The 19,974-nt window shown below is 37.5% G+C and overlaps 1 protein-coding gene across 2 annotated transcripts in view; it reads right to left on the bottom strand.

The window, feature by feature from the left end:
* The window catches only part of SOX5 (SRY-box transcription factor 5), a 1,090,517-nt gene that overhangs the window by 655,016 nt on the left and 415,527 nt on the right, over nt 1–19,974 (bottom strand). The window lies entirely within an intron of this gene.

Genomic DNA, 19,974 nt, shown 5'->3' on the forward strand with positions numbered 1-19,974 from the left:
TCCCTGGGGGTCCAGTGGTTAAGACTCCATCTCCCCAATGCAGAGGGCAAGGGTTCAATGCCTGGTCAGGGAACTAAGATTCCGCTTGCCACACAATGCAGTTAAAAATAAAATAAAAGATAAAAACAAACCTTTAAACAACAACAACAAAAAACAAACATACCAACCTCTATTTACTCAAGTGCAAATAGAGTAATAATATGGTAATTACATGAGTTCCAGTACTCATCAAGCAAGTTCCGCCGCTTACTAATCTTTTATACTTAGTCTGTGCTCTATATAACAATTCCAAATGTTCCAAAACAAAATGATATATGCAATTTGTTTTTATACTAATTACTAACTGAGGACACCTTACTTATTTTACTTTTGTTCCTTTCCTAAGGAGAGTTTTTAAGACTTGGGTTAAAGATGCACTAGTTATTAAAGCAAAGGCAGTTTTACCAAGGTCAGATTTTTTCAAACAAAAAATCCAACACATTTAGACAACCAAAACTTTTCAAATAATTTTATAATATTAATTAGCATGTAGGTCACATTAACACTTCCATAAAAGAAGTAGTAGAAAAAGCAGCACATCATGTCATTGTTTTATACCACAATAGCTAACAGGATAAAAATATTTATTCAATGAAATAAAAATCCTTGACCCTCTTGGAATCAACAAAGCATTAGTACTACATTTTAAAATTTCAGAATTTCATTCGATACAGGGAAATAGTTTACAGAATAAATCAAACCAAATTATTATTGTCCAAGATGCCACAGGAATAATTCACACTTAGAATGAATACATATTTAGAAAAAATATTGATTCTATAGAAAATCAATGATACATATTTGTAACCTTCTTAGTGGGTCAAATCACATTATCTTTATGTCATTAAACATAGCTTTAAGGTATGGACAGCAATTTAATAAGACTGTTTTTTAAACATATTTGAAATAAATTTTTCCCCTTCAAAGTAGTCTCTTTGGAAACAACAAACTTAGTTCAGTAATTCCATTGCTTTGTTTTTGGAACTGTCATTTAGAAACTGCAATATACTTTCGAAATACATCCCAGTAAGCAAAACTCCTCTGATGGCATATGTAGTTTCAGAGACACAAAAGTCATCTCAAGCCTGTTTTTGGTCTCCTGAATTGGGTGAGAACACTTGGCAAAACACCTTGTTAAACTATTGTGATGTTCCTATAAAATAATGAAGCATAGTGGCTGTTTTATTATATAACTTCAAAATTATTATGAATTTAAAATAAGATAATATTTTAAAATTAAACAGCAGCAATCATAGAACGAAATAATAATCTTGAAAAATGACATTCATTTGAAGGGATATAATGCAGTGTGGTATGAAATCATTCTTGGGTGTATCATATACATAGGGCTTTGTTAAAATCATTGTTTATATTTATTATAACTTTTCCCTGACTTCTGGACAGATCTTTACTTCATTCACTCATCCATCCATCCAACCCACTCTCCCTCTCTCTGTCCAATCATCCCCTTAACCATTCATTCATTCACTAATCAAACAGTGAGTGAGTTATTACAATGTACCAAACTAAACCCAAAGCCACAAGATGAGTAAGACAGAGTCCCTGCTTCTCTTTTACGTTCTTGGATTTTCCCTATAAACATTATAAATCAATTATCTTTTTCCTAAATAGAAAATTGCTCAAAATAATTTGAATCTTAAGGAAAACATTTATTTTGTTACAAAGAGTATTCTAAGAGAAAATACTCTGTGAATTTACTGACTTTGAGATTCTTGTTTTCCATGTTACTGCCAACAACTAGAGTAACCTGTCACTTGGTTTTGAAACTCAATAGATTTCACCCAATAAACTCAATATCCATAATTTAGGCATAATCACTCAGCATCTCATTAACAGCTCTTAATCATATTCCCATTCCCTAATCTTAATTTTAGAAGACAGCATATGATAATAAAACAAATTCATATTATCAATTATTTTAAGGAACAGATTCCAGGGAATATTCTGGGATCAGTATCATTCGAACTAACACTCTAAGCATTTAACACTCATATCCAAGTAATTGACAAGGTGAATAATTATGCAGAAACATGATGCCAACAGACTGCAAAGATCTGCAATCCTTATGGATATAACATTATTCAGGATATTGTACTTGGAGAGAAAATTATATTCACACCAATATTTTCAACAACAAATCATTATAAATAAAATGCTTTTATAACATTTTAGAATTTTTAAATTTTGTAATAAACTATTTTAAACCAGGACATTTCTTTAGGCAAAAATTCTTATCCCAATAATCAACTTTTCCCCCAATAATCTTAGTTTTAATGTAAATAACCATACATCTAGAAAAGTACAAGCAAAATCTACTGATTATTGCCATATACATTGTTCTTCCAATCAAGAGACAAAAATTAAACATCTGAGCACTTAGCTTTACATGCCATTATTTTTTCTAACATGAAGTCACTGAAATAATAAAAATATCAAAGATAATTCTGTTTACAAAATGGCTGGCAATTTTCAGTGATTGAGAGTGAGTATATAAGAAACGATTTGAATATAGTTAGATATGTTCGATTTTACAACATTCATGGAGCTTTCACTGGACTGCCAGGAAAGTCCCAACAATGTTGAACCATTTAATATTTATAATCAGTGCAATGAAATGATCAAATTTCTCTTATTAGAATGATCACTCCATTGGCAGTAGGGAAGACTGACGCAGGAGAGGAGACTGGAGGAAGGAAGATTAGTTAAAGACTACAAGGTGAATGACGAAAAAAAGTGTAAAATATTATCATGGTTACATTGAAAGGGAGGAAAGAGTGCACATGAGACATGCGTGCATGCATGTATGCGTGCTAGGTCATGTCCCACTCTTTGGGATCCCATGGATTGTAGCCTGCAAGGCTCTGCAGTCCATGGAATTCTCCAGGCAAGAATACTGGAGTGGGTTGCCATTATGCACATGAGACACTTCTGACTAATATACACAGTTCAACCTCACTGAACTGTTTTCTTCTCTATATTTTTCTAACCCAAACTGAATTAACTAAACAGCACATCACTGAGAAGAATAGCTTAGTTAAAAAACTCTAAACAGTGAAGACATGATGTATTTTATAGAGAAGCCGTAAAAACTACTTTTCAGGAGAGGGCTCATATATACAGGCTCAGGCACAAACAATAACAACACAATCATAGACATACATACTCCTCACCTACAGAGCTTTAAAGTCAACAAGGCATTTTCATACACATTCCTTAATGATCTCAACAGCTTTGTTGAAATAGACATCATCATTCCCACTTTGCAGTCGAGTAAACTGAAGCACAGAGATGATAAGGTGGGCTCAGCTCCAGACCTTCCCAAGACACCCTCTAATGGGTACCTTTTCTAGAAAGTCTTGAATCTTCTACTTATTAGCCATATACTTTTGGCCAAGAAAATTACTTCCTGCTGAGCCTCAGCTGTTGTGGTTGAGAAAAAAAAATTATATTTTTACTAGAAAATAAAACAATTTTCCTGAAGTGGCTTTGGCATTGGTAGCATTCTTTTAAGTCCCACCCTGTATCAAGTATTTGAAGATAACTACTATTTTCTGGGCTTCTTAGGTGGTACAATGGCAAGGAATTCACCTGTCAATGCAGGACACTCAAGAGATGTAGGTTCAATCCTTGGGTCAGAAAGATCTTCTGGAGAAGGAAAGGACCATCCATTCCAATATTTTTGACTGGGAAATCCCATGGACGGAGGAGCCTGGCAGGCTACAGTCATCGCAAAAGAGTCAGACATGATGGGGCATGTATGTACACACACACTATTTCAAGCAGAAGTGTATTCTGAATATACCCATAGGATTTTTTTCCTGAAGCAGAGACTATAAATATCAGAGCATGAGTGTCAGGGCCTGTAAGTTTACTATTAATGAATATTAGCTAAAGAGAACAAATATGAATAGTAGGATAAAAACCAATTAAGTGTAGGAGAATAAAATGTGAGGAGATGAAAGCTTAAAGTAATTGCTATGCTCAACAGAATGAAATATTGCAAAGAGGAAAAGGAGGGTGATTACTAACAGCATTTCACTGAATTTGACAATTCAAAATGTATTGCTCATAATTATAAAAATTATCATCCAGAAACTTCCCAAAACAAAACTAAACAAACAAACAAAAAAAACCCACAGTTTTTAGGATCCAGATGAAAGGGAAAGTCACACTTTGCTCTTTGGAATATCATTTGGAGCAGTAGAATATTAAGTAACAAAACCCACAAATGTGTATCATTCTTTCCTAATAACTTCAAATTTAAGAACTTTCAGTTCAGTTCAGTTCAGTCGCTCAGTTGTGTCTGACTCTTTGCGACCCCATGAATCGCAGCACGCCAGGCCTCCCTGTCCATCACCAACTCCCGGAGTTTACTCAAACTCTTGTCCATTGAGTCGGTGATGCCATCCAGCCATCTCATCCTCTGTCGTCCCCTTCTCCTCCTACCCCCAATCCCTCCCAGCATCAGGGTCTTTTCCAATGAGTCAACTCTTCGCATGAGGTGGCCAAAGTATTGGAGTTTCCGCTTCAGCATGAGTCCTTCCAATGAACACCCAGAACTGATCTCCTTTAGGATGGACTGGTTGGATCTCCTTGCAGTCCAAGGGACTCTCAAGAGGCTTCTCCAACACCACAGTTCAAAAGCATCAACTCTTCAGTGCTCAGCTTTCTTCACAGTACAACTCTCCCATCCATACATGACCACTGGAAAAACCATAGCCTTGACTAGACGGACCTTTGTTGGCAAAGTAATGTCTCTGCTTTTTAATATGCTGTCTAGGTTGGTCATAACTTTCCTTCCAAGGAGTAAGCGTCTTTTAATTTCATGGCTGCAATCACCATCTGCAGTGATTTTGGAGCCCAAAAAAATAAAGTCTGACACTGTTTCCACTGTTTCCCCATCTATTTCCCATGAAGTGATGGGACCAGATGCCATGATCTTAGTTTTCTGAATGTTGAGCTTTAAGCCAACTTTTTCACTCTCCTCTTTCACTTTCATCAAGAGACTTTTACTTTACTCATTTACAAAAATCAGAACTCCACAAATTAAGGATACAAAAATATGGTTTTGAAAAAACTGTATGGTTCACGTGACAACAGTGGAAATCATTGGTAAGGAAACTGCTGGACAATGTGAAAACACTACACCCTCAATAAAACTGTCATTAATAAAAATTCAAAACATTTTTTTTTTTCAAAAAAACTGTTGTTCAACAAAAGTGGAAAGAAAAAGTTAAGTAGAGGAAACAGAAAAACCCTGAATCTAGGTTGATCAGTTTAATTTTTGAGAGTAATTAAATTACTAAAAATCCTACTGGAGTTCAAGAGCTTTTGACACATGTTCTCCGGGATGCTTTTATCATAATAAGTGCAACAGACCAGACCCTCTTTAGCAAAGAGACCAGGTACTTCATAATCTCTAGCCAGCCAAATAATATACAGAGGTTGAGGATGCTTTTATATTAACTAGCTAGTGCCTATGATTTATGCACACTTATCTCAATGTAGCCAAAATCATCTTCATAAAAGAACAAACACAATGGTTCCTAAACACATTTGATATAATGAGAAGACAGAGTTCAACTGTTGAGGACTTTTGCCCATTACTATTCGCATCTAATTTCCCAATTATTGTTTAGTTGCTAAGTCATGTGCGATTCTTTGCAACCCCACGGACTGTAGCTGAGCAGGCTCCTCTGTCCATTGAATTCTCCAGGCAAGAATACTGGAGAATCCTTCTCCAAGGGATCTTTCCATCCCAGGGATCAAATACATGCCTCCTGCATTAGCAGGTGAATTCTTTACTGCTTAGCCACCAGGGAAGCCCAATGTGGATACATGAATGTAACTGGCATGTTACACAAAGTGGAATTATAAAAACAGTAATGAGAAATAGGAAGGAAGACAGTGTTGAGCAGTTTTCTCGGAAAACTACAAATTACCATACCCTGCATTTATGAATAGGGAAAAACTATTAGATTAGAATTCCAACAGGGCAGAGGCAATGGCCAAATTGTCCTTTATCTACTTATAAAATAAACTCTCTGGCTAACTAGGTTTATGTAAAGGACACATCTTGTTTTGGAAAGGAATCCTTTCTATAATCACTTTTTCTCTCAAGGTTTATGGGTTACCTATTTTGTCCTGCCGGATCTTTAACAACAAAGGTACTTGAAGACACATTTTCAACAGGTCTCTTTCAGTTTAGAAGAGATAAGAAGTCACCACCTGGTGGGTCATCCACTTCCGACAGAGAAAGGTGACCCAGATGATGGGCACTGATGCCCTCAGCCTTCTTCACTTCAGTAGGATTTGACTGGCCTTTTTTTGGTTTGTTTCCAATGTAGGTAAATGAGCTCTGCAAATATTAACCAGTGTCAGGCATGCTGTGAGCTTCTTCCTAATGAGGCCCTAAGGATGTGAGCTGGAGGAACTACTTCAGCTAGTCTACAGGCGATACCGAACAGTCAGACTTTTAATTTCACTTAAATGCAAACCAGAGAAGGGTAGCCCTGGAAAGCTTTTTAAATATGAAGAAATAAGCTCAAATCATAGCATCATCTAGTTAATGACACAATAGAGCTTTCATAAACGACCTAAAGCAAATGATTAAGAACATTCCAAACTAACCACACAGCATTAAGAAGGTCTGTTATTTTGAAGTGCCCGTTTGCAGACACATCTGCATTTGTCTTCACAAACAGTAGGCTTTCTGATCCAGGTTCTGGAAGATAGCCTTATGATCTTGGTGCCAAAGCTACTTGCGGATACTGCATTAGAGAAGATCAAACTTCAGCAACACTCTTTTTGTCTACCCTTCAAACTCCAATATCTGGGCCTTCTCTTAAATTAATTTCCTTTTCCTGTATTTATTCTATGCTTTATTATACAATCTCCTCCTTGTAGATTTCAGGCTGGCATTATCTGGTTTGAATTATAAGCACCTAGAATACAAGGATTCTGTTAGTCTAAACAACTCTAAAGAGCATGAGTGCCACATGAGCCTTCAAAATATTTTCAGATAATGATGATGAATCCCTCTAAAATGCTAGTGGGATGAAAAGGGGGAAAAAATATCTTTTCTTTAACTTCTTTTTCAGCAAAATGCTTTCTTTTACATGTCCCCTGATTTGAAAAATATATGTGTGCATGTATATATGTATATCTTTCATCTATCAATCACCTCTCTCTCTCCCTCCCCCCTCTCTCCCCTCTCTCTCTCCCCTCACTGTATCCCTATATCCCCAGGCAGACAAAAGGTGCAGGAAGCCTTGGATCTCCAATTTACAAAATGACAAAAATGGAAGACATGTTTTAAATCATTCATCACAATAAGATTATTCCAATCAAAGAGAAATAATATACTAGAAATTAAACTGTATGATATACATTACAGATTATTTGAGTGGTTTATTATAAAAATAAACATGTATCTTTGCCCATGGGTCAACAATCCTTCTCTACCTATAGTTTCAGAGAAGGATCTCTATGAGGAAATATTCCATAAGTTTGTACCTTTCACTCTGTTTTCTTCAGTGAGTCCCCTGGCACACAATAACACCGTATTCTATGATACAGAATGCACTAGCTGTTATGAGATAGAAGTAATACCCACCAGTAGCAATTGTGATTATGCTTTATTGTTCACATATACACACTTCAGCATGTATAAACTTAAAACTTTCTTCCTAAAATTACTGTCAAAATTAAACATTACAATAATATATGCTTTTCTTTTTAATTAAGAAAGTTCCTATATATATATATATACATATATATATATATATATACATATATTTATACTTCACTTCTCACTCCTATGCATGTAATATTCAGTTTTGAAACCAAAATGATCATTTAACTTATTTATCAAAAAGAAAAATAGTGATGCTGTTTGTTTATTAAACTGCATGCCCTATGTAAAATGTGTTAAAGTGTAAATTGTAAATTAGATTCACAAGTCCCAGTTGCTAATTATTCTGGATGTCCATGAATGGAAACAAGTAGTTAATTCACAATAAATCACTAGTAATGTGCTAACTAGCAAGCCACTAATTCTGTGTATCTCTAAGTATTTACAGCAAGAAAGTGAAAACTGGGGGCATAGATGGGAAAATATTTAAAGATTACTTTTCACCTGCTTCCTGAATGCTTCCTACCTCAAAATGTTACTTCTCTGTCCCCCTACTTTTCTCCTTTAAATTAGAAAAATTATTAGTAGAAGATAGTTAACATGCCATTTTGTTCATTTCCCTTCAAAAAAAGAATTGTGTTCTGTGACATAATTTTAGTGTTAATAATGAAATGCACGGATGGCGATTTATCCTAATCATTTTACAAGAAGATATTTTTGCAAGTCATATTTTTTTAAATCCAGTGTATAAGCAGTACAGATTATTTTTTTTTTAAATAGACCATCTTTTTAGTATAGAGGAAATTGAATGTAATTCCAGATAACTTGTAAATATCCTTCTCTTTCATCATTTATTTACAAAGAGAACACAAGCATAATGACTTTTAAACCTTTCAAGTGCTATTTCAAAGACCTTTTGAGTACACTCAGCTAACATTTGCATTATTTCCTCAATGTAAAATCATATGTACTATAATATGTTATACTAACACATGTTCCCACTACTGTAAGATTGTCATTAAACCGTGTTTACCCCAGAGTTTGGCAAACTTACTTTACCTACAAACATCTTCCAAACACACATATTAATTTAGAGAACTCTTGGCCTGTTGAACAAGTTGGAAGAGATGAACTTAACTCAGTGCTCAATATTGGGCTGATAAAAGCTTCAGAAGCAGTACTGTGATTCCAGCAGGGCCCCTGGACTTGTCCTGTGAATATGATGTGGACTTCCTCCTCTCACTGTTTTGCTGACCCTGTACCACACTCTGGGACTTCTAGTTAAGGATATATTCCAAAGGAAAACAATTCGTTATGTCTCAAAATGCTGAATTCTAAATGGATCTGGAGAAGTTACACATTTTCTCTATTTTACTAAAAATGTGTTTATGCACAGTCAGTCACGTCCAACTCTTTGCGACCCCACAGACTGTAGCCTGCCAGGCTCCTCTGTCCATGGGATTTTCCTGGCAAGAACACTGGGTTGCCATTTCTTCCCCAGGGGATCTTCCCAACCCAGGGATCAAACCAGTGTCTCCTGCATTTAGAGGCAGGTTCTTTACCACTCACCCACCTGGGAGGCCCATACTAAAAATAGCAATCTATTATTCTAAATAACATTTATTTTGTTTCTTATCATCTCCAGCTACTGAGATTTTTATTACACAAACATAATACAAAGCTTACTGTATGTCAGGCATTATTTTCTTAGTGCCTTACAAACAGAAATTCACTTAAGCCCCTGAAAGACTCAATAGGGAAAGCACTCTATCCCTACTATGCAGATGGGCAAACTGAGGCTCAGAGAGATGAAGGGAATCAGTGGAGCTGGGGTGGCAAAGCTCGCAGTCTCTGACTCCTCTCGGTCCTCACCTGCCAGCTGCCTCTCAGGCAAAGCACTGGACTGTTATTTTTTCAGAAAAAAAAAACAAAAAAACAAAAAATGATATTGCTTTTACTGGCATCATCCCTTGTCTGCTTTTTGGTATCATTATGTACTATTTAAAAGATACATTATATAACTTGTTAAGATTCTGGTTGTGTGCTTGTTTTTTTAAATTTGTACAATGTTGTATGGGTTTCTGCCATGCAATAATTCAAATCAGCCATAATTATACAAACATACCCTCTCTCCCAAGCCTCCTGCCTCTCCCCACATCCCATCCCTCCAGGTCATCACAGAGCACCAGAAGTTGCAGCAACTTCTCACCAGCTATCCATCTTGCACCTGGTGGTGTGTGTATATATGTGAGTGAAGTCACTCAGTCGTGTCCGACTCTCTGCGACTCCATGGACTTTAGCCTACCACGCTCCTCTGTCCGTGGGATTTTCCAGGCAAGAGTACTGGAGTGGGCTGCCATTTCCTTCTCTGTGTGTATGTATAGATGTATTATATTATCATACACATATAAATATATATTATTTAAAATATATTTCACCATGTATGTATACTTATATATTTTATATATTACAGATATATGCTGTATATATAATTATATATATGTATGTATATATGTATACATATGTATACATATATGTATATAACTACATATATGTATACATGTATATACATATATATGTATATAATTATATATTTTTATTATACATTATAGATTATATTTTATGTCTAAATCTATGTCTAGATATATATAAGACATTGAACTGACAAGAATAATTGAATCTAAACTTTTAGAATTTAAAACTGTCCCTCCATGCTGAGACTTTAGATTGACTCAGAAGTATACTTATCACTGCTACACTTTATTTTCTATTGTAGAGATTAAAAACAAAGCTAGGTTTTATTATGCTATTTTCCTACAAAAAATGTGTTACTGCCATTTACAAACCATTTGGTACTATTCTTATCATCAAGGTTTATTTGCTTTTTTTAAAATGCATTGCATTGTTTTACTTTTTAAAAAATTCAATAAAACTAATTGCAAGGAAGTGGGGGAAAAGATCAATGACCTGTAATTTATATTTCAATAGAGATACTAAAATAAGCAGGTTTTATTTTTGATTTATTTTAGAGGATGGTTTTTAAAGCCTTCTTTTGACAGCTACTACAACCCTATACTAAAGCTGAAACTGCTTGGAAAAAATCTCACTCTCCCAAAACACCAATAAAATGAGCAAGAAAAATTAACTTCACAGCAGGCCACTTTAATGAGCACAGAAGCAAATCGGACAAGGCAGATAATATGATGCCTTTTGGAATATAATAGAGAATAGAATTAGCAAGTATAAAAGAAGTCCTATCACTGTGTAACTCAAACTCCTAGGGTGGGAGGAAAATCTTACATATCCATGAAATGATGGGCAGGCAAGCATGTGTGTATTAATAGGGACTCATTCTTGAGTATGTATTTATCTGTATGTATGCAAATGTATCCCTATATATTATTCTATGCAGAGTCTAGTATGTATCACCATTGTGAATATCAGAAAATAAACATTATTACTACAACCTGAATTTCTGTGAAAGAGAGTATGTGCAGGTTTGAATGTAACATTTTCCATGCAGACACACCAACTACTTTCCAAACATAAAAGTGAACTTTAGAGGAGCATGAAATGATCCTTATAATGAATGGTAACATAAAAGGAAGGATCTTTCAAGATTAAAAAATTCTTCTCAAATAAATAAAAGTTATTTATTTATTTTTATTTATTTATTTTTGTCTGTTGCACATGGCTTGTGGGATCTTAGTTTCCTGACTATGTACTGAACCCAGGCCCTCACCACTGAACCACCAGGGGATTCCCTAAAAGCCATTTTAAGTATGATATGAGCTTCCCGATGTTTGCTACAGTCTTACTTAAAAAATAAGGCACTGACATAAACTGTACTATTTAAAAATGTATACACCTAAAAGATACATCTTACAGAAAATTATATGGGCATCTAGGTTGCTTCCATATCCTAGCTCTTTTAAACAGTGCTGCAATGAACACTGGGGTACATGTGTCCTAGATATCCATTGGCAGATGAATGGATAAGAAAGCTGTGGTACATGTACACAATGGAATATTACTCAGCTGTTAAAAAGAATGCATTTGTATCAGTTCTAATGAGGTGGATGAAATTGGAGCCTATTATGCAGAGTAAAGTAAGTCAGAAAGAAAAACACCAATATAGTATATTAACACATATATATGGAATTTAGAAAGACGGTAATGATGACCCTATATGCGAGACAGCAAAAGAGACACAGATGTAAAGAATAGATTTTTGGATTCTGTGGGAGAAGGCGAGGATGGGATGATTTGAGAGAATAGCATTGAAACATATATATTACCATATGTGAAATAGATCACCAGTCCAGGTTTGATGCATGAGACAGGGCACTCAGGACTGGTGCACTGGGATGACCCTGAGGGATGGGATGGGGAGGGACATGGGAGGGGGGTTCAGGATGGGGACACATGTACACCCACGGCTGATTCATGTCAATATATGGCAAAAAACACTACAATATTGTAAAGTAACTAGCCTCCAATGAATATAAATTAATTTTATCTTTTATTAATTTTATAAAGATAAATCAATTAATTTACAAAAAAAAGAAAGAAAGAAAGAAAATTCTATGAGATTTGTTTAAGTCTCCAACAAAATTCACTTCAAATACTTATTGTAAGAAACCATCATCAACTCTGAGGCAGACCATAAAGACTCTGAGTTATTTTTTTGTCTTTAAAAATTCAAGATTTTATACTAAATTCTAACTCTAAATCAGTTCTTCAGAATTAGATTTTAATAAGTGATATTTTTAAAATAAACACTTTATACACAATAGTGTTACTTGTGCATTGTCTTCACAGTGTTTCCAACTTGCCAGGCAATGCATGTGATGCTGATATAAACAACATTCATCTGTTCATTCAATATTTATTTTATACCTACTATATGTCCTCACCTAGGCTAAAGGTCCCCTTTCCTGACAAAGGTCCACTTAGTCGAAGCTATGGTTTTTCCAGTAGTCATGTAAGGATGTGAGAGTTGGACCATAAAGAAGGCTGAGCACCAAAGAACTGATGCTTCAAACTGTGGTGCTGAGTAGACTCTTGAGAGTCCCTTGGACTGCAAGGAGATCAAACCCATCAATCCTAAAGGAAATCAACCATAAAGGAAGGCCTAATGCTGAAGCTCCAAAATTTTTGCCACCTGATGTGAAGAACCAACGCATTAGAAAAGACCCTGATGCTGGGAAAGATTGAAGACAGGAGGAGACGGGAATGACAGAGGATGAGATGGTTGGATGGCATCACTGACTCAATGCACATGAGCTTGGGCAAACTCTGGGAGATAGTGAAGGACAGGGTAGCCTGGCATGCTGCAGTCCATGGTTCACAAAGAGTCAGACATGACATAGCAACTGAATAACAAGAAGGCTAAAGAGAGAGAAGAAAAGAGAAATACTAAAAGTATAGGACTTTGGAGTTAGAAAGACCTAGACTATAGTGCCCAATGTGATACTGTATAACTCTACTGTATAGCTTGAGCAAATGATTTCCCTCAAGGACTTTGGGGGTCTTCTAGCCCTTCATCTATACAACTGTCACTATAGGTATAGAATAAGTCATAGATCTGACTGACCTAAGCCACTCTGACCCCTAGAGTCCCGTGGCTACACAAATTCATATGTATTCTGCTGTCCAGAAGACAAACAGACTATGCAACAAGTGTATATTTGCCTGAAGCACCAAGGGTATCCTGGGAGAAAATAAGAACAGAGGCTCATAAACTGAGTCCAAGGACAATGAGTTCATTTCAGAGGAGAGTGTCACATCTAAGTACAGTGGTTTATATGGCTTAAGATTGTTTTCTGACCCCAAAATTTCTCTCACAGACTCATGTCAGAGTCCCAGGGAAAGGGAAAGACAAATATGAAATAAAAGGGTTGTTTCACAAAATTCATGGGTAACACTAAAAACACAAGCCAGCTCTCCGTTGCCACCCAAGAAATAGCAGGCAGACCCAGTGCAAGGGAACTTGTGCCCTTTTGCAAGGAGATCATAGGGTGAAAGGCGACATTTCTGCTGTAGTCAAAGAGGAGAAACAAGGCAAGTGCCACACACAGCCAGGAGCCATATTTGGGGGCACGTGTGAGACACATTCTTGGGTAGGAAAAAGCCAGAAGAAAGGATGGGAGTTGATCTGCGTTCCCAGGAAGGGAAAGTATTGTTTTTCTTCAACCTTCAGACATACACGGTGACAGGAGATGCAGCCTTAAAACTTGCTCTTGGGACCTGTCATATGCAGTTTTTCTGAGTCCACAGCAAACCCCATCTCCCCACACGTGTACACAAGTACTGAATATCAGCAATACAATTTGAAAATTTGAAAATCAATGGAGATCTATACTACTTTAGAAAAAAATGATTTATACTCTCTAGCTAGTGTTTAACCAAAATATCTGTATGAGTTTTTCATACATAAATTATCAAGCACATATGAATACATATGGCACAAAATACTCCTCCCAATTATCAAAAATAATGGAATTTGGCTTTCAATCTTGAAGTTAATCTATTAGCCAGAGAGACGCTCGGCATTCACAGGACACAGCATATTGAGATATCACTAATGAGAAGGCTTTGCCAAGGCCCTGCACCTTCTTTACTTCACATGCACTCATGGAGAATTTAGGGATAATCACTCCTCCATTTGGGGCTTCCCGGGTGGCACTAGTGGTAAAGAATCCATCTGCTAAGGCAGGAGACACAAGAGATGCAAGTTTGATCCCTGGGTCGGGAAGATCCCCCTGGAGTAGGGAATGGCAACCCACTCCAGTATCCGTGCCTGGGAAATCCCATGGACAGAGAAGTTGGGCAGGCTACCGTCCATGGGGCTGCAAAGAGTCAGACATGACTGAGCACATACACCCCTCCCCCTAAGCCACCAAAACAAAGAAATGTGGCTTGGCAAATAGCTATCCTTTTCAGCTCTTTTCGGTCTACTGGAATTCCAGAATACAGTGGTTATTAGTAAGTCTGGTTATGAAATTAGGGTACCTTAGGAGTAGGACGAAAATCAATCAGTTTATTCTCCATATATTTTACCTGTAAGCCTTTTCCTCTGCCCCCAAAACAAATTTTTGAGCAATTTCTAGCCCTAGTTTTAGGGTTTTTTTCTTTTTTTTTTTTTAATTTTAAGTCAGCCAATAGCTTCTAAGGCTACTTGATTGGTCTTTGCTCAGCATTTTATGATGCAATGTAGTAAAACAAGTAAGACCCAAAACTTGCCTTCAAACAGTGTCTCTGGGGACAGAACCATATAATGCACCAACACTACATGATTACTGGTAGACTGTATAAGAAGTTAGGGCTTCTCGGGTGGCTCCATGGTAAAGAATCCTCCTGCCAATGCAGGAGATTCAAGAGATGCAGAGGGTTCAATCCCTGGGTTGGGAAGATCCCCTGGAGTAAGAAATATCAACCCACTCCAGTATTCTTGCCTGGAAAATCCCATGGACAGAGTACAGCCCATGAGGTTGCAAAGAGTGAGACATGACAGAGCATGCATGCACACATATATAAGGAGATATCCCTGACAGGTTGTGACTGAGGGGGAAAGCTTCCATTTTTACAGAGAAAGAGGTATTTAAGGAGAGTCTCAAAGTTAGGGTTGGTGTTTATGATATCTACTAGAGAGAAATAAGAGAATGTGGATAGATAGGGAAGAATATGAAAAGATGGCATTTTGAGGAATGACAATAACTCATGTGGCTTGAAAACTACATGTGTGTGTATGCATGTGCACACATGTGTGTGCAAGCAGGCTTGGAGGTTGGAGTAGGAACAAATTCTCGGCCCCAAACATGCTTTGTATCCTTGTCTAACTTGGATTTCATACATCCTGGAGAATCATAGAAGGATTCAAGCAGACTAGGATCATGGTAGTATTTCCTCTGAGAAAGATTCTGTGTGGAATGGAGGAAGTGAAGGAGGGAAGCCAGTGAGGAGGGAAGTTCACAGAAATAGACAGCAGGGTCTCTCTTGGCAGGAGAGAGAAAAACATCTGAGGGAAAAGCAGAGAGATGCAGGGAAATTACTGTCCCTACTGTGAAGAGAATGCGAGATTTTAAATATCAGAAGTTTCAATTCAAATATGTCAGAAAGACTCACACAGGTCCAACAAAGTATAGTTCCTTTTGCTTTGAAAGGGCAGTTTTCTCAAGTTGCAGGGAACAGGGCTCCTAAATCTTTTTTATTACACCCTCAAGAGGACTTTATTAAAAGCACCCTAGGAATCTTTTCATAAAAATTAGGTGCTTCCCTTTGAAGTCTTATTTTCTATTTTAATTTCCAAGAGCAGAAATTCCCAGAAACTAAATATGAGGTTCACTGGAATGAGAGGGAGGAAAAAAATAAAACAGAGAAAGTGGGACTGTGAGGTCGAAGCCCCCAAAGGGCCTGGTTCCTGGTATCCTCAGGCCTTTCCTCTTCTCTCACCTCATCCAATGGGATTGGACCCGTCACAACATCCCACTTCTCACACACATGTGGACACTTGAGTTTTGAGCCATAAATCTTGCAAAAGTCTGTCAACTGACAGGCTAATAACATGAAAGGAGTATCTGCAAACAAGATGGTTTCGAGCCATTGCTCCTGACCCTGAACAAATCAGGGCCCAGTTCCCTTTGCAGTTTAGAGCTTCTCCTTTAATCACTTAAGTGGGCAGACTGACGTGACACTTAAGAAATAAACCAAGAGGTCTCTGTGTTCCAGCTATCTGCGGGTCTCATTTACTCTTTCCCTAAAAAATTAAGTCCAGCTTGTCATATTTGGAGACTAAATCAATGCCTGAATGAGGGGCAGCTGATAAAACGGTCTTTTCTGCCCTGTGTTCATTATGCACAAGGAATGCAACCTTTTCCAGCCTTCTACCTGGTAATCATTGAGGAGTATTCGAATAACAACACACTGGGGTTAAGGGCTAAGGCAGCGGTTATCAATCTTGGTCGCACAGGAGAAAAATCACCTGTGGATTGTGGTGGTGGGGAGAGAGTTACTTTAATATTTTAATAGAGATGCTGAGGCTGTACATCAAACCTAATAAATCAGAATTTCTGGGTGTGAGATCCAGGCATTTTTATAAATATCCACTGTGAATTCTGATGTTCAGTCATATTTAAGAATAGGATTGTATCAGTTACATACTCCCAGTTTCTACAAGCTGTGGAAATGATGGATCCGTAAAGCAAAGTTTCAGTAGGAAAGCAGCTTTTTAAGAGCCACTAACACCTACAGAATCAGAATCTTGCGCAGTGGGACCCAGAAATCCAAGTTTTGACACAATTCTTAGATGACTTTTAGACTCACCCAACTTTAGAGGACCACTCAGAAAGAATTACAAAAAGCTGCTTTTTTTTCCCCCCCATGTCAATTCTAGCAGATATGATCATCACTTGGAGAGTTCCAAGGAGCCTGGGGGAAAATCACTGGGACCATGCCAAATTACTACTCCAGGTATTAGTAAGGAAAAAGAATGGGGAAAAAACACAAAATGAGAAAGAAATATAAACAAGTTTCCTGCCTTAGAAGACACAGCTCAGTGAGAAAATAATAACCAAGCAACCAACTAGTGATTAGAGATTAACAGAAAGCAAGGTGCAGAAATGCTAAGGGGATGCATAGAGCCAGCTTTTTTTGACTAGCTGTACTTCTGGAATTACTTGCATAGAGAACTAAGAGCTTTTTGATTACAAAACATTCCTTGGTTAACCCTACCTGAAGGTCCAAAAACATGGTCCATAGTTGTCCAAAAACTAGAGAGAGGATGCAAATATCCTCAACTTTTACAACCATATTTAGAACTATACCTTAAACCCTTTACATTTTGTCTTCTCGGCATCCCTTTTGTTTAGTTCTCTAGTATCTTTTATGTAATAGGAAGGGTTTCCAGCAGTTTTCCAAGTAGTACTTTCAATTAAACATGATGATTAGGTGATATCTAACTTTGGAACTCCAGAAAGGAGAAAAACAACCCCAATGCAAAATAAAATTAGGACATATCAAAAAAAGCACAGTCATGATTTGGGTTGACAGTATTTCCTTGGAAGCAGTACTCTGTTCTTGAAAGCTCTGTTTCCACCATGGTGTATAAGCCATCAATTTTCTTCACAGAAAGCACAGAAAGTTCACTGGAGGCAAAGGTCATAGTCTTTTGCATCTATGGACTATGTAGTCATATACAGTTTCCTATATGCCCCACCCATACACCCTCTGTTTGTCCTTAGTGGGCACGATACATGCACCAAGATCCCTGGGGCCATCATGACAAGGGCCAATTACCTAAGAACCATAAGAAACAAAATAATGTAGGAATGAGTGTATTAACATTATCTGCTGCCTATACTAACAAAATTTAAAATATTTTCCCTGGAGAGGACTCCTCTGATGTCACAGATCATATTACTACAGATGTCTGGTTTCTCATCTTGGACACCCTGTCCTAGGCAATGACCCCTCTATCATATAACTAGCTGCTTTTTTTTTTCCCCACAGGTAATGTCTGCCAGGTCCCATTAAAAACAATCCCATTGAGATTCCTCAGACAGACAAAAACTGTTTTCCTTTCTTTAAAAAAAAAAAAAAAAACTCACAAAAAATATTAATGGAGAATAAATTTACTGTGGAGAAAACACGCATGATTAAATTTTTAAAGATGAGTGAGAAAAACTTACTAAAGACTAAGTTTTAAATATTATATAAACATATAGTAGTTTGTGTTACACTAAATCACTGGCCAAGTATTAGGGCCTCCCACAGACTGCCAGGGTTTAAGGAGACCCCTGATATGAGCACGGCTTCCCTTGTGGCTCAGTTGGTAAAGAATCAGCCTGCAATGCGGGAGACCTGGATTCAATCCCTGGGTTGGGAACATCCCCTAGAGAAGAGAAAGGCTACCCACTCCAGTATTCTGGCCTAGAGAATTCCATGGACTGTACAGTCTATGGGGTTGCCAAGAGTCAGACACGACTAAGCTTCTGATATGAGTAAGTTTCATACCAAGTGAGCAGACAGCTAGTGCAAATGAGTGTAGGGCTCATAGACTATAGAAAGTTTGAATTAAAATGAAAAGGGTCCATTGTCATATCCAAGGTCATCACTGCAGTGAGAGGTCTCTTCCTGTTCCCTGGTATTACTGTGTGTACTGTACTGGAGTGGGGAAGACAGAGAGACCAAGAAAATCTTGGACTTAAATGTTCTACATTTCTCATATTTTCAATTTGCCCATTCCTCCTAATACCCCTAAAAGTCCATTTTTCCTGGTATCTGGATTTGAAGCTTCAGACTTTGGACAAACAGCTAGTTTCTGATGATTTCTTGTCAGTTAGCAGACCAAATGATCTCTTCTAGATGTGATAATTTACAGTAGGTGTCTCTAGTGGTAAAGAATCTGCCTGCCAATGCAGCAGATATAAGGCCTTGGTTCCATGCCTGGGTGGGGAAGATCCCTTGGAGGAGGGTATGGTACTCTATTCTAGTGTTCTTGCCTGGAGAACCCCATGGACAGAGAAGCCTGGTGGACCACATCCACAGGGTCACAAAGAGTCAGGCATGATTGAAGTGACTTGGGCTTCCTGGGTGGCTCACTGGTAAAGAATTCGCCTGCGTTGCAGAAGACGCACGAGAGGCCATGGGTTTGATCTCTGGGTTGGGAAGATTCCCTGCAGGAGGGCATGGCAACCCACTCCAGCATTCTTGCCTGGAGAATCCCATGGACAGAGGAGCCTGGCAGGCTACAGTCCATGGGGTCGCAGAGAGTCAGCCATGACTGAAGTAACTGAACACACATGCACACACACTTTATTTAAAACATCCCAGTCAAGCTTTATTTTTATCAATTTTGTTTAGATTGGGTAACTGGGTTGAATAAGCATAGAGCACTTCTTTATCTAGACCTGGGTTGTGTTTGAAGTGCATCTTAGACCAAGGTAATGATGAATAAAGACTAACATTTATTGGGCCTTTCTGTGGGTGGAGAGTATGATATTTATTTTTCTCACTAACATTATTAGGAAGGTATTATTATTATCCCATTTTTTTAGCTGAGGAAAGTGAGGTAAACCTAGAGGTTAAGTAAGTTGCTTAAGCTCCCATAACTGGCTAATAAATGTTGTCGCTTGACTTCAAATACAGGCAATCTGATTCTAAAAACCTCTCTGAACCTTGCACTATTGTGCCTTTCTAGAGAGCACACTCAGAAAAAGCATCATAAAAACCCTAGAAAAATACAAATGTGGTATTTTGTCATTCACTGTGATACTTTATGG

Source organism: Dama dama, chromosome 22 (genome assembly GCF_033118175.1).
Source record: "Dama dama isolate Ldn47 chromosome 22, ASM3311817v1, whole genome shotgun sequence".
Taxonomy (NCBI): Eukaryota; Metazoa; Chordata; class Mammalia; order Artiodactyla; family Cervidae; genus Dama; species Dama dama.